Here is a 14759-nt window from a genome sequence, read left to right as displayed (position 1 = left end):
TCTTCAAATGTTTTGTAATCAAAGATTGGTGCAGGTATTCAGCAACGGCAGGGACAAGTCTATATGCATAGGATTCCTACTGAATATGGATTATGCACAGGCAAACTATAGGGACGGTGAGGAAATAAATCCATGCTGTGCTGCACAGTAATGCTGGCTATATATTATTTTTCAGGTTTACCCAGAGATAATGTTAATGTATTTTCTGATTTTCCTCTTTCTCTCCCCCCCCTTACGCATAATTTAATAACTAACTCAGTGACTGTAAATGAAAAACTGGCATAGAGTTTGCAAACAAATCTGGCGTACACAGGAGGCACATTAAGGACTAATTTTCCTCTTTAGAATTTTAACATGCACAAAAGCACAAACTCGTAAAAAGCAACATGGCAATGCAACATCAGTAACGTTCTGCAGGCGTGCACAGTGCAAACAAAAATCAATAAAAGACAACTGAATAATACTAATTAAAGCGTGATTTAATCAGCTAGCAGTTCTGAAATTTCAAAAAATAAGAAACAACACTACATCAGAGCAAAACACGGCAAGTAAATATCCTGTCTCTGCTTTAAGATGATATACTTGCTAAAAGTATTTGCTAAAACTACAAGCTGATATGGCTGGTGCCTCTACCGAAGCCCTGGTTGATCTGTACCTGGATGGCTCAGACCAGGCATCCCCAAACTTCGGCTCTCCAGATGTTTAGAACTACAATTCCATCTTCCCCCACCACTGGTCCTGTTAGCTAGGGATCATGGGAGTTGTAGGCCAAAACATCTGGAGGGCCACAGTTTGGGGATGCCTGGCTCAGACTGTTGACACAGTTGCCATCTCCTGCTTGACAAAGCCTGCCCGGCTTCTTGGTACACACCAGAGCTGGGTACAATGAAATGAGATGGGAAATGGCTTGAACCCAAGTGGAGGAAAACGCCAAACGAATGCCTCTGGACTCTAGTGGTGCTCACTACTAAGTCTTCTTGGTGGCATGGAAAGAGGAGCAGACGTATTTAGTGCATCTTCACTAGGCCATTCTGTGCTTTTCTGGATAGCCTGAGGCCTTTCACATTCTGGCCTAAAGGAGAGGGAAGATCTAGCGGTGGTCCACTGTGACTTACTTGCAAATCATTTTGAGGATAAAATCCCTTGCATCTGCTGGGATTGTGACTCTATTACTACAGCAAGCAAACCTCAGGAGGTATCTAGAGCACCATCTAGTCTTGTTTTGTGGGAGGAATTTCTACTAGTGCGGCATGAGGATGTGGACAAGGTGCTTAGATAACTGTAGGTGACTACATGAGAAGAGAAGACTCCCTGGAAAAGACCATGATGTTGGGAAAGATTGAGGGCACAAGGAGAAGGGGACGACAGAGGACGAGATGGTTGGACAGTGTTCTCGAAGCTACGAACATGAGTTTGACCAAACTGCGGGAGGCAGTGGAAGACAGGAGTGCCTGGCGTGCTCTGGTCCATGGGGTCACGAAGAGTCAGACATGACTAAATGACTAAACAACAACAACATGTGCTTTGGATCCTTGCTCCAAGTTATGGGGGACTACAACTAGCAAGGGGGGTACTGTTGGGCAGGGAAGTGAGTAACGCCTTTTTATGAGAGGGAGTAGTCCCTGCACGCCTAAAGACAGCAGTAGTAAGAAATCCTCCCTGGATAATAATAATTAATAATGATAATAATAATGATAATAATAATAATAATAATAATAATAAATAACAATAATAAAAATAATAATATTGTCCAGTCGCATATTTCCCATCCTGGGTAAAGTTCCTGGGGAAGCACTCAATATCCAGCTCTGTGGTATTTCATCTTGATAAGTCCCTTTGAGGCTTTTTGTTTCGTATAAAGCAGCTAACAAATGTAATCAATCAATCAATTATAATAATAATGGCAATCTCCACACCCTGTCCGGTAAAGAACTGAAATTGGTATTTTAGAGCCATTGCTGATTACGTTTGTACTGTCTGTCACATTTTCTTATCCATTACAGTGGTAACTCAGGTTATGAACTTAATTCGTTCTGGAGGTCCATTCTTAACCCGAAACCGTTCTTAACCTGAGGCGCGCTTTCGCTAATGGGGCCTCCCACTGCCGCTGCACCACCGGCGTGCAGTTGCCGTTCTCATCCTGGGGCAAAGTTCTCAACTCGAGGTAGTACTTCTGGGTTAGCGGAGTTTGTAACCCAAACTGTTTGTAATCTGAAGCGTTTGTACCCCGAGGTAGGTACCACTGTATTTTCGTTGCAGGATTTTTACAGGGCTTCAAAAATGTGATTGTATTTTATCTTATTTGTTGTTAGCTGCCGTCGGCAACACTGGATAGAAACACAAGGTATAAACTAGAGGCGTGCATCCACTCTGTGTGCAGCCCAAATTATGAGGCACCTACCGTAGGGGCGATTCAGGAAAGGTTTGCACATGGCCAAGTCATACTGTGTTGTTAACAAGGTATCTCGAGTCAGACCAGGTATTCTGTAAAGGCCAGAGTCATTCTGTGGACTCAGGTACCCGAGATCTGCTGCATTTTGCCATTTCAAATAAGGTGACCACATTTTTTTTAAAAAAGCAAATCCAAGCAGGATAGGAAAATTCCCTGAGTTCAAGTGGGTAGGGGAGGCGGGGGAGAGGCAGGGCTCATTCATTTTGATGGACATGTCTAGATTTTAATCACAATGGATTAGTTTCCCAGGGCACTCCAATCATAGTGATTTTGGGGGCGAGGGAACGTTTTCCACATGTCTGTTGTTATTCTGAAAGCAGGGTGTTTATTCTGAAAGAAGAGGAGGAGGAGGAGGCGGCAGACCATCAGATTTAATGGGTTTGACTCGATCCTGAATAGTAAGTCAAATCAGGAAGTCAGTGAGGGGGGGACAAATCAGATCAGTTGCTTCCCAATGAAACAGACACAAGGCAAATCTTGGGGCTGGCTCACATTCATCTATCTATCCATCCATCCATCCATCCATCCATAAATAAATAACCAACCAACCTCTGTTTGACTAGGGATGAAAGTGAGAGAAAAGAAGTGTACACCACAAGTATCAATAGCTTAGAGATGTGGTGGCCATCTGTGGATGAAAGGGATCTTTCCCACAACCCAAGGCAATGCAGACCTTGGGGTGAAAAAGGTTCCCTACTAAACCCACCCCTGCCTTCTTATACCATACCAGTGTATAATGACTGGATTCTTACGAAGCAGAATACTTTCATCATTCTCCTCTTCTGTTGCCGCTAAGGCCTCTGGCAGGCTTGTAGTGCCAGTTTCCTTGAATTATTTCCCTTCCTGTCTCTGAAGCTGTGCCCTCCTTCAAAACTCCAGCTGTTATTTGAAGGAGCAATGTGCAATTGCCCTATCGATCTCCACCGCAGAACGTGTGCTAGAAGCTACCTCGCTAGAGATACATTTGCTTTGCTGGTTGGCATTTCCCTGTTGCACAGCTAGGAGCTTTCCTCTCTCGCCTGGATATCTCTTCCCTCGAAGGAACACAGTGTGCTGCTGGAGATGCGTGAGATCCTAACAGGCAGTAGTCCCACTAAGAGGAAGGTAATGTCCCACACCAGTCTGTTCGGGATTAAAACTTCTTGTCTCATATCAGCTACGCTTCTGAGAACATATTCTTCTTCTCCAAATCAATTTTAAAAGTATCATTTGGCATCACTTCATGTGATGGAAGCCCAAAGGTATCAGAATTCTCTCTCCCTCTTAGTTCACCATTCCTCAACCAGAAGCATCAGAAGAGCAGAGTCTTCAGAGATTTCCTGCTTCCAGCTTCTTCCAGAGTCCTCGGTTAAGGGGGGGGGACTCCTCTCCCACACAGTTCAAAGTAATGAAGTGTTTATTGACTCCACTCACGAAACAAAGCTAAACACTACTATCTACTACACCAGGCATCCCCAAACATCAGCCTTCCAGATGTTTTGGACTACAATCCCCATCTTCCCTGACCACTGGTCCTGTTAGCTAGGGATCATGGGAGTTGTAGGCCAAAATATCTGGAGGGCCGAAGTTTGGGGATGCCTGTACTACACCCTATTTTCAGCTCTTCTGGTATTTGAAGTAAATATACATATGCACAGAGAGATCCACTAACATGATCACCATGCCAGCTGTGTAAAATCCACAGCCTCTTCCCCTGACTCTCACGGATTCAGTCAGACCCTGACAGCACACAGGCCAGGACAAGAACATAATGAAAGCAATGCCCTGGAGGTTATTAAACCCATCTCTACACATAAACCTATTTCCCGAACTAATGGGAGAATGAATCACTCAGCAAGTCATACACCTGACCTTGCTGGTGTTGCTATGGTAACCCGGTGCACCTGGCACCCTTATCTCAGAACATCCAGCTGTGGAGGATGTGTTCCTTTGTATAGCTCAGGCGGTAGAGCATGAGACTCTTAATCTCAGGGTCGTGGGTTCGAGCCCCATGTTGGGCAAAAGATTCCTGCATTGCAGGGTGCTGGACTAGATGGTTCTTGTGGCCCCTTCCAACTCTACATTTCTATGATTCCATGATTCTAAAAGCACTGTGTAACTTAACCCATAGTTTCCATTGCATCAACAGGCTGGGCCCTCACTTCCTGCCCTGGCTGCTGGTTATGGAGGGCTTGCCCATGCAAATAGTGGCCCTACTGTTCCTCAAAGCTGCACCAGGTGGAAAGACTTAGGATTGCTTTCTTATTATGTATTTGTTTGTTTTTCAATGTCATTGAATGCTACATGGGAGCCACCTTGGGGAAATTGCCTCTTGAAAGGCAGAATATAATGGTAAATATCAATGAAAATGAGTAAGTATGTGTGAAAATGTAGTCCAGATAACAAAGTAGAGAAGCAGACACTTCTTATATACACCACCACAACTGTGAGTCACTTCCTCATGGTGGAATCCCACATGACTGTGGCTTGCTTGGAAAGGTCTAAGGTGCCAACTCCTGAGAACTTGTGGAAGGTAAGGTCATAGGAGAGCATTTATGTGGCCATCCAACTGACTGCTTAGCTGAATCATTCAGGTAAAAATGCAAAATCTTCGCAGAACCTTCAGTGCAGACAACGTCTTAATCGCAGCAGGAAATTGCCAGTGCTGTTGTACGAAGACATGCCAGGTTCCCCACATCCCATGTCAGTCATCTAGATTGCAGAACCTTTACAAAAGTATTGGTCACTCCATTATTTCACTACAGTAATTTAACATACAGTGTTACCTTGGTTTGCATACGTCTTGGTTTGCATATGCTTTGGATTACAAACACGTCAAACCTGGAAGTGCGTGTCCCGGTTTGCAACCTTTTTTTGGATTACAACCCTTTATTATTATTATTATTACAAACAAATTTTTTGGGGGAGGCTCCATTGGCGAAAGCGCCCCTTGTTTTGGTTTACAAGTGGACCTACGGAACGGATTATGGTTGTAAACCAAGGTACCGCTGTACATTCAATGGATTGTTATAAATAGTCAGGTCTGATCTGCAAATCTCTATGTGTTAGGTATTTTGGTTGGGATCATCCATAATTTGTAATACCGCTTCATGCCCAGCAAGAATGCTGTCAGTGGATGTCACCTGGTCTTCAGCTTTGACTAAAATCTCCAATCCTCCAGCCTCGGGCTCAAATGAAATAGCCATCATTATCTATAAATCTCCTTCTGAATTACACAGCTACACTGCTATCACTGTGGGTTTCTCAAACCAGGAGGAGAAGTGATACTGGTTTGGGAAGGAGCTAATGAGGCATGGTCAACTTGTGATAAGTTAGTCATAGCTAAAGTCAAGTCCTTTTGTTTTTGGTGGGACTTACTTCCAGCTAACTTTAGCTGGATTGGGGCCAGAAATTAGAAGGTAGCAACAAATGGAGAATTTGTTTATAAATAATGTGGGTTCTACGTTGAAGAATGAGGTAGCTGTATTTGCAGATTTACTAGTTAATGCTTTATATTATATTATTATTCCAGTTTGATCTTCCTATTATTTTTTTCTTGACTTGTGACTTGATTAACACATTCCTAAATAAAAACAGGGCACAAAGTTTGGAGAATGTAAAGGAGAGGGCAACTAGAATTATGATGGATGATTTAAGCATCTTTCATATGAAGAAAAGGTTGAGGGATTCAGACGTGTTAGTTTTTAAAATGATGAAAACTAAAAAAAAAGAAAGAGAGAGACATAACAGAGATTTATAAAATTATGAAAGCCATGAAAAAAGCTAATAGAAATTTATTCTTTCTCAAAACTCTAAGGACAGATGAAACAACTTAAAATAAAAGGAAGCCCTTCTTCACACAAGCCATACATATTCAGCTTGTGGAATTCACTGCTTAACTGGTGTTTAAAAAGAAAAGATGAGTAGGTAGAAAGAAAGAAAGAAAGAAAGAAAGAAAGAAAGAAAGAAAGAAAGAAAGAAAGAAAGAAAGAAAGAAGGAAGGAAGGAAGGAAGGAAGGAAGGAAGGAAGGAAGGAAGGAAGGAAGGAAGGAAGGAAAGAACATGTGTGACCATAAGACAGTAGGCCTATGCCAGATCACTGAAGGTCAGAAATGGCTTTGTCATATTTTATCTGTAAGCTTCTCCTAGTTAGAGCATCTTGCTGTTCATAGACTAGGCAGGTCACTGCTTGACCCACTAAGGATACTACACTTGATCTTAGCCAAAAGGCCAAGAAGCGATACTGTGACCCAGTAAAGATAGCTGTTATTAGGAAAGAAGAAAGTAAACATTAAAGATTTAAAAATGCTGGCGAAACCCCTCTGAGTTTTGGAGCCCCTCTGCACGCTTCGCTTCCCCTGCAGTTTTTATCTGGCTTCTGTTTATTTCCTTATTTCTTGACTACTGTGTTACAGTAGTCCATTTTGCTGGGTTCCACCTCTGCAGCAGCTATGCCCAAGGGGCAGGTAAAACCATCCTCTTGTATTGTTTGTATATCCATTTTTATAGTGTGCAAAGCTCTTTGTGATCCCTCAGGTTGAAAGACGCTATAAAAGTGTCATTTTTTTATTATTATTATCTTTATCGCTATGGAATATGATAAAAGCGCTGCTCAAAAAGTACAACGAACAGGATACTGTGCTCCTCTCAGACAGATGTGGTGCATGGCAAATCATCAAATACACTCGTGAATGAGCTACAATGCCCTTATATGTTTGTTTGTTTGTTTGGTTGGTTTATTTGCTGGGAATATCTGTTTGTCAGGTGGGTGGCATCCCTACTGGGGAGAAACACAATTATGCACGGTGATCAAAACGTAGTCATTCAGTTTGCTTGTGGGAGCCAGGCTCAGAAACATTCTAGGTCCGTTGCCTGCAAGTTCGCATTTCTTTCTTTAAAGATAAGCCTTTGCTTTAAAGAGACATAATGTCTGGGCAAAGTATTCTAACCAGCTGCTCAAAATGCTCCTAGCTCCTAGCTGTCCTTGTCAATGAATGAAGAGGCACTAGTGTAACTAACAAGCTTCTGGTAAACTGACACATTTTGAAAGTTTTTATTAAATTGTTGATTTTATTAACAAATAACAATACAATAAAACAGGGTTGGGGAACCTCCAGGCCACTGGCCTAACAAAGCCCAATAAGCAGCCCCATCTGGCCCACAAGGGCATTTCAGCCAAGCCAAGCCAAGCCACACCCACCTGCCCTGCAACGGATGTCAGGTGTGTGGCAGGGAGAAAGTTAGCTGAGCCAAAATGGACTTTTCAGGCACCGCCAATCACCTTATTGTTGGTGCCTGCAAAGTGCTATGCACAGCCTTGCGGCCCAGTCCGCAACACTCTGAAAAGCACTGCTGAACAGGGCCAATGATCATGGGGTCTTGTGAAGCCCAGTGCAAGGTGTTCACCTGATTTATTGCATCTTGCGAAGAGCTACATACGGTACATTCAGAAACTCTGACAATCAGCTGATTGTTGGTGCCTTGCAAGCCATATCTTTGCTTGCAATCTGATGCACTGTGATATCAGATTTCCTTTGAAGCAAACCCACTAAAGTTAATGTGCCTATGTTGGCCATGTCCATTAATTTCAACGGGTCTACTCTGAGCACAACTAACGTTGGATGCAAACACCTGTTTCCAAATTAAAAATATATATGCTCTGAGCTGCGGTTTGCCACAGACATACAAGTTCTGTTACATGAGACTGCATGAGATTATTTTTTGGGCTATGCAAACCGACTGGTAAAAGGGTCAGCAAACTTTTTCAGCAGGGGGCCGGTCCACTGTCCCTCAGGCCTTGTGGGGGAGCCGGACTATATTTTGGGGTGGGCTGGGGGGGATGAACGAATTCCTATGCCCCACAAATAACCCTGAGATGCATTTTAAATAAAAGGACACATTCTACTCATGTAAAAACACGTTGATTCCTGGACCGTCCGCGGGCAGGATTTAGAAGGTGATTGGGACGGATCTGGCCCTGGGGCGTACCCATGGAAAAGCTACTGCTGCAATTGACGCTTAGAGCTATGTCACGTGGCATGCACCTCTGAGGAGAAACAGTTTAGGTCACACTTATTTTAGTACCTTACATGACACAACCTGAAGTGTTGCACCCCAATGACATTGAAATCCCACTGTAAGGAAAGATTAGTTGAAGGATGCATTACCCTAAGTAGCCTCTCCCGGGCTAACCTTTTATACACAGTGGTGGATGCTGTCAGGTGTCTTTACAAGTCCTGACATAAAATTAAAAGAGAACAATGATGGCTGGGTGGGAGTGCTTGACATTCTTCTGATGTGAAATGCACAACCCTCAGCCGCCAACTGGCTTGATATCTGCTCTGCAGCTCGTTGCAGAAATGAAACAACGGCTATCTTTAGGATAGTCAGAAGGGATGGGCGTAATAAAACTGTGCTTAGTACTTCTCTGTGTTTTACAGCGTTGAGCACTGCACAAACATTAACTAATTAGCAAAGCATTTCACAATGCCCGTGAGAGACAGGTCAGTAGTAATTTATTGAGTCAGACAGGCTAATGCAGGAGAGCTGATTTGCTCTGAAAAGCGTCTTAAAAAGAACCTGGCACAGTGGGTGTGTTGTTACCAGAACCAGATGTTTAAAATGAAATGCTCTTCATTTGCAGGTCAAAATAAAACAACAATAATAGTAATAATCCACTGCACCCTGTGAATCCTAAATATTAACCCTGGGCATAGAAAGTCATTTGTGTTCCCTTCTAAAGAATAATTGTGAGCAATAAAGGTTATGATAGGGCAGATTATGACCTCATTTGTAGTCATGCAGTTCCCTTTATATGCGCTCCTTTTTTTCAGCCAAGAAATTGCTATGGCTTCAATGCGAACTGCAGGGCATTCTTAATTCCTTACTGCTAAACCACATTTCATTCTCAATCCTAATTGGTCCCCTCTCCAACACACCTCCTTCATTACTGCTTGATGGGCGTGTTTCTCCAGAGGCAAGAATTTCCAGCCTGACCCAATCAATCAAAAACAAAAGAACCCACACCACCAAAATGTTTTTCTGGAGAGCATCCCAAATACTTGTCTGGTCCTAAAATCCTACAGATGCAGGCAATTCACACCTGGCCAAAACCCCATTCCCATCAAATCTTCATTGTACACAAGCTATTATTGCTTTATGGCAGTGCCTCTCAGGCTTGATAAGACATTCCAGAAATTTCAAGCTTCTGTGAAAGATACTGGAACATTATTGAGAAAGAAAGAGAATCATAGAATTGTTGAGTTGGAAAGCGCCCCAAGCGTAATCTAGTCCAGCCCCCTGAAATGAAGGAACCTCAATGAAAGCATCCATGACAGATGGCCAACCAACCTCTGCTTAAAAACCTCCAAGGAAGGAGAAGGAAATTGTTCCACTATCAAACACCTTTTACTGTCAGAAAGCCCTTTCTGATATTTAGTCAGAATCTTCTTTCTTTTAACGTGAATCCATTCATTTGGAGTCTTGGCTTCCGGAACAAGCTTGCTCCATCTTCCATGTAACAGCCCTTAAGATATTTGAAGATGGCTATCATATATCCCAGGGGTCAGCAAACTTTTTTCAGCAGGGGGCCACTCCACTGTCCCTCAGACCTTGTGGGGGGGCCGGACTATTTTTTTTGGAGGGGGGATGAACAAATTCCTATGCCCCACAAATAACCCAGAGACGCATTTTAAATAAAAGGACGCATTCTACTCATGTAAAAACATGCGGATTCCCGGGCCGTCCATGGGCCGGGTTTAGAAAGCAATTGGGCATTAGTTTGCCTACCCATGATACCGTATATCCTCTCAACTAGGGTTTGCTTCCCTGTTGACGAAAACAACCAGAGAAAGCAGAGATAAAAGCTGGCTTCCCCTGCTGCTCTGCGGCCCCTCCTTTCTCATCCTACAGAGAAGGGTCTCATGGGAACGAGATGTATAGCACATTTTTTAAGTTTCTAAAACCTACGGGAGCATTGATCCTTCCAGGCCTCTTATCTCCCTGTGATCCTTCATTCCCATGGTGGCTAGAATACTCCCTAGGAGAAAGCAAGACCTAGACATCTTGTTTATATGACAATCCTCTTTGGTCCTGGATCCCTTTTTAATTTCATATATGTGTTTAGAACAGCTGACTAGGTGGCATGCTGCTGGTCTCTTCTTGCTCACAGTGGAAGGGATTCTGCTGCAGGGAATCTGCAAAAGTGTTTAGTCCATGTAATCCCCATCCCAGAGTTCTTGCTTCCAGGGCCACGTGGCCCCATAGCCTCTGCCATATGGGGGTGGGTGGGATAGCGGAAGTGCCACAACACACAGGCAAAATGCCATTGGTATAGAAAAGAGCACCAGCCTAGCGTACTTCTATAATAAATTACATAATGGTTTATTTATGAAATCATGTAACAATGCTCACTGGAAGGACAGATCGTGAAGCTGAGGCTCCAATACTTTGGCCACCTCATGAGAAGAGAAGAATCCTTGGGAAAGACCCTTATGTTGGGAAAGATTGAGGGCACTAGGAGAAGGGGATGACAGAGGACGAGATGGTTGGACAGTGTTCTCGAAGCTATGAACATGAGTTTGACCAAACTGCGGGAGGCAGTGCAAGACAGGAGTGCCTGGCGTGCTATGGTCTAGGGGGTCATGAAGAGTCGGACACGACTAAACGACTAAACAACAACAAATGTAACAATGACAAATAATATTTCTCTGTTTTAGGCATGGTACCGTACCAAAATGGAATTGCTAACTAAGTTAAAAACCCAATGAACCATCAGAGTGGAAGTTGTAATTATGGTAATTACTTAATTACTACTACTACTATTACTACTACTACTAAATAATTAAATGTGCATGCTGTGGGTTAAACCACTGAGCCTAGGGCTTGCTGATCAGAAGGTCGGCGGTTCGAATCCCCGTGACGGGGAACCTAGCAGTTCGAAAGCACATCAAAGTGCAAGTAGATAAATAGGTACCGCTACAGCGGGAAGGTAAACGGCGTTTCCGTGTGCTGCACTGGTTTGCCAGAAGAGGCTTTGTCATGCTGGCCACATGACCTGGAAGCTGTACGCCGGCTCCCTCGGCCAATAACGCGAGATGAGCGCCGCAACCCCAGAGTCGGTCACGACTGGACCTAATGGTCAGGGGTCCCTTTACCTTTACTTTTACATCCCACCAGGCTGGTACCTGTATATATACAAGTGATGCAATATCTTAAAAACAGTTCCAACCCATATGCAGACCAGGAAAGATTTATACTTAAAAGGCTTTTTGGAAGAGGAAGGTCTTCAGTAGGTGCTGGAAGACAACAGGGACATCTCCTTTCTAATATTTAACAGGGGTGAATTCCAAAGGGTAGGAGCCACAACACTGAAGGCACAATCCCTTTATTGTGCAGAATGGACGTCCTGATGAGATGGTATGTTTAGGAAGCCCTCACCTGAAAAGCACAGTGATTTCAGGTATCCTGGTCTAGTGATGTAAGGTGAGAATAATTCTCTGCTAGAAAATTCTCCTGGAGAATATTCTCCACAAACTATAAATTCTAATGGAAGAACCAGTTTTACAACCCACATTTAAAAAATCTAGTAAATAATAAGTCAAGCTGTGATATTGCCAGTGTAAGTAATGAATAATGATTAATATTATTTTAATCCAGTTACATTACTGGGCATTGTGTCATTCACCATTGGCAGTTCTGAGATGTGAGCTACAGAAAACCTTTTTTAAAAAAAGAGTTTTAAAAATGCTGTTCATTTAATATGATGAACATTTGAATTTGTATGCATTTCAACTATGTGTAATAGCCTTTTTTCTATTTTGGTGTGACCTTATTCTTAGCAATTCTATACCCTTGGCCATACAGTGTGATTTATTTATTTATTTTACAGAAAGTAGCTTTAATGTTTTATACACTTAAAGTACCTACGCCTATACAATTATGTGTAACAGCATGTGAGGGGGGGGGGCCTTGATTTAAACAGTTGACGTTTCTATATTTTTATTTAGTACCAGTAACTGGTTTTTGCAGTGCCATTCAATGGTACAAGGTGCCATTTACCAGAGATTGACATACTGAAATATATTATCATATAATGATAATATATTTAATGTTAATGGCTTCATATATATATATATATATATATATATATATATATATATATATATATATATATATATATGCATATACTGTAGTTTTGTTTATCAAGCTGTGTTTTAGTCACCAAGACAGTTATTAAGTGTTAAAGCTATTAGAAGCACAAGACAGCCTATTTCTGAATTTACTTGTATCAAACCTTAACATGCCAATTGTTATTTTTTGACATGTCTTATAACACTTACATGTTCTAATGGAAGAATAAAATATGATTTAACTACTGAGTTTCCTTATACCAAACCTTAACATGACAACTACTGGTGCCATCACCTTAGAATGGTTTAACTTTAACTATAAAACATGATTTACTTTTGAATTTTGATATTCTCCTATTTTAAATGAAAATTCTCTCATATTCTCATTAATTGAGAAGATTCACCAAAAGATTATTCTTGATAATTTAACATCAATATCCTGGTCCCCTGCTGCATAGGGCTTTTATACACCAAAACCAGCACACTGAACCTAGCCCAGTTGCTAATTGGCAGTCGGTACAATTTTATCAGCAGCAGAATATCTTAGTGTTTTTAAGTGTCAGGTGTAACTTCAGCCTGAACACAGCAGAGTTTGCGCAGGTTTTTCCGGAAGCTTCTGGCGGTAACTTAAATGACTAGACGTCTGGACGCAGAGTAAACTATATACAGGATTTATTAAAATAAAATCCAGAGTTTCTATGTATAACTTTAGAACTCAAAAACAAAGTAAAATAAATCCTTTCCTCTCTCTCTCTCTCATAACCGATACAGCACCTCTCCTCCTACACTGACCACACTCACCACACAACGTACTGTGCTAGCTTTCTCTGATAACAGGTATCATTGCTGATCTGAACCAATGAGAGCGCAGTTACTATGGCAGAAGTAGACCTTGGCTTTTTGCCCAGTGTTAATTGCTTATCCTAGAGTTGATTGTGTGAAGAAGCAATCTGATGGTTTCTCATGCTACTAATATAGCAAAAACCCGAACAGAATATCCTGCCCCAGTGAGCAGTCAAGTTGCTGCTTTTTGCCCTTTCGCTGGGCACATTTGCTTAGAAAAAAAAGGCCAACTTATTTCAGATGAGCTTATTTCCAAGAAAGCACAGGTCTCGTTGTTACAGCCACTGTGGTGAAATCTGCCTCTTGTTGGGTTGGGAACATCATTTTGAGCTATTGCCTTCACATGCAGACCTGAAATTAGCCCCAGCCAAGGCTTCAAGTGTGGAGAGCTCAACACTGGAGTTCTTAGTCTCAGGGCCAAACCTGGGAAATGTCCGAAATGGTATTAAAGCACACTGCCACAAAGCATCTTGCCTTTTCCCTCATGACAGTCCTATCTCCACTTGCTTAAAATAAGAAGAGAACTGGAGGACCAGGGCAAATGGCACAGCATCCAACCATAACCCTGTTTTTACAATTTCACCAATGGCCCAACTGTGATTGCAGAAACAGCAGTGTGCACCTGCACCAAATCATATCCATTGCCCTGACACAGAATGCCCTCCAGGCTGCCCCTTATGCTATTCTGTTAAACCCTTCTGGCTCATTGGAGTCCTAAGGCTCTATCTCTGGCAGCCACGTACAGCAGCATTTTTAAGCAGATTTTTGTCCTATTTTTCCAAAACTTTTGATATCTTCCATTCTTGAACAAATGGGGGGGGAATGAAGATGGGGGGGGGAATAAAAGGAGGTTCAGGTATGTTCCTATGATGAATCAGCCAGAGATGCAGACCAGGACAATTCAACCGTATTACACACAGCTTTGCCAATGTTCTGGTTTTGCTGCCCACATAGCTCCATTGTTTTCTGGCACACCATACCAGGCTGCTGTGAAAATCATTCTGATAATGCCAAAGAAGAATATATTATAAATTCAAATGGTGAGCCAGCAGGAGGTAGGGAAAGAAGAAGAAAAAGAACCAGGCTGTGAAGCGTTTGATGTCTTGGACTGTGTTTTTACAAGGTTTTACTGCAATATAAACAGATTTGGCATGATAATTGATACAAGGATGAGAAGAGCAGAAAAATATGCAAAAAGCTCTTAGGGGAAGCACAGACCCTTTTGCTGATTTACATGGGGGCCATTCTCGTAAGATGGCAGCCTTTGCATGGTGGCTGTTGGAGGAGAGGCTTGAGGTTGCGTTTGAGTCCTGAACCATCACTTCTACATAGGGAGCTCACATGCAGCCAAGAAG

The 14759-nt window shown here is 42.4% G+C and overlaps 1 protein-coding gene and 1 pseudogene across 8 annotated transcripts in view; both read right to left on the bottom strand.

The window, feature by feature from the left end:
* FARS2 (phenylalanyl-tRNA synthetase 2, mitochondrial) overlaps positions 1-14759 on the bottom strand; it is a 201033-nt gene that overhangs the window by 22359 nt on the left and 163915 nt on the right. The window lies entirely within an intron of this gene.
* LOC148684767 (U2 spliceosomal RNA) lies at positions 6532-6673 on the bottom strand (annotated as a pseudogene).

The sequence above is a fragment of the Zootoca vivipara genome, chromosome 8 (genome assembly GCF_965207765.1).
Source record: "Zootoca vivipara chromosome 8, rZooViv2.hap1.1, whole genome shotgun sequence".
Classification (NCBI taxonomy): Eukaryota; Metazoa; Chordata; class Lepidosauria; order Squamata; family Lacertidae; genus Zootoca; species Zootoca vivipara.
This window is presented reverse-complemented; position numbering and strand designations above follow the sequence as displayed.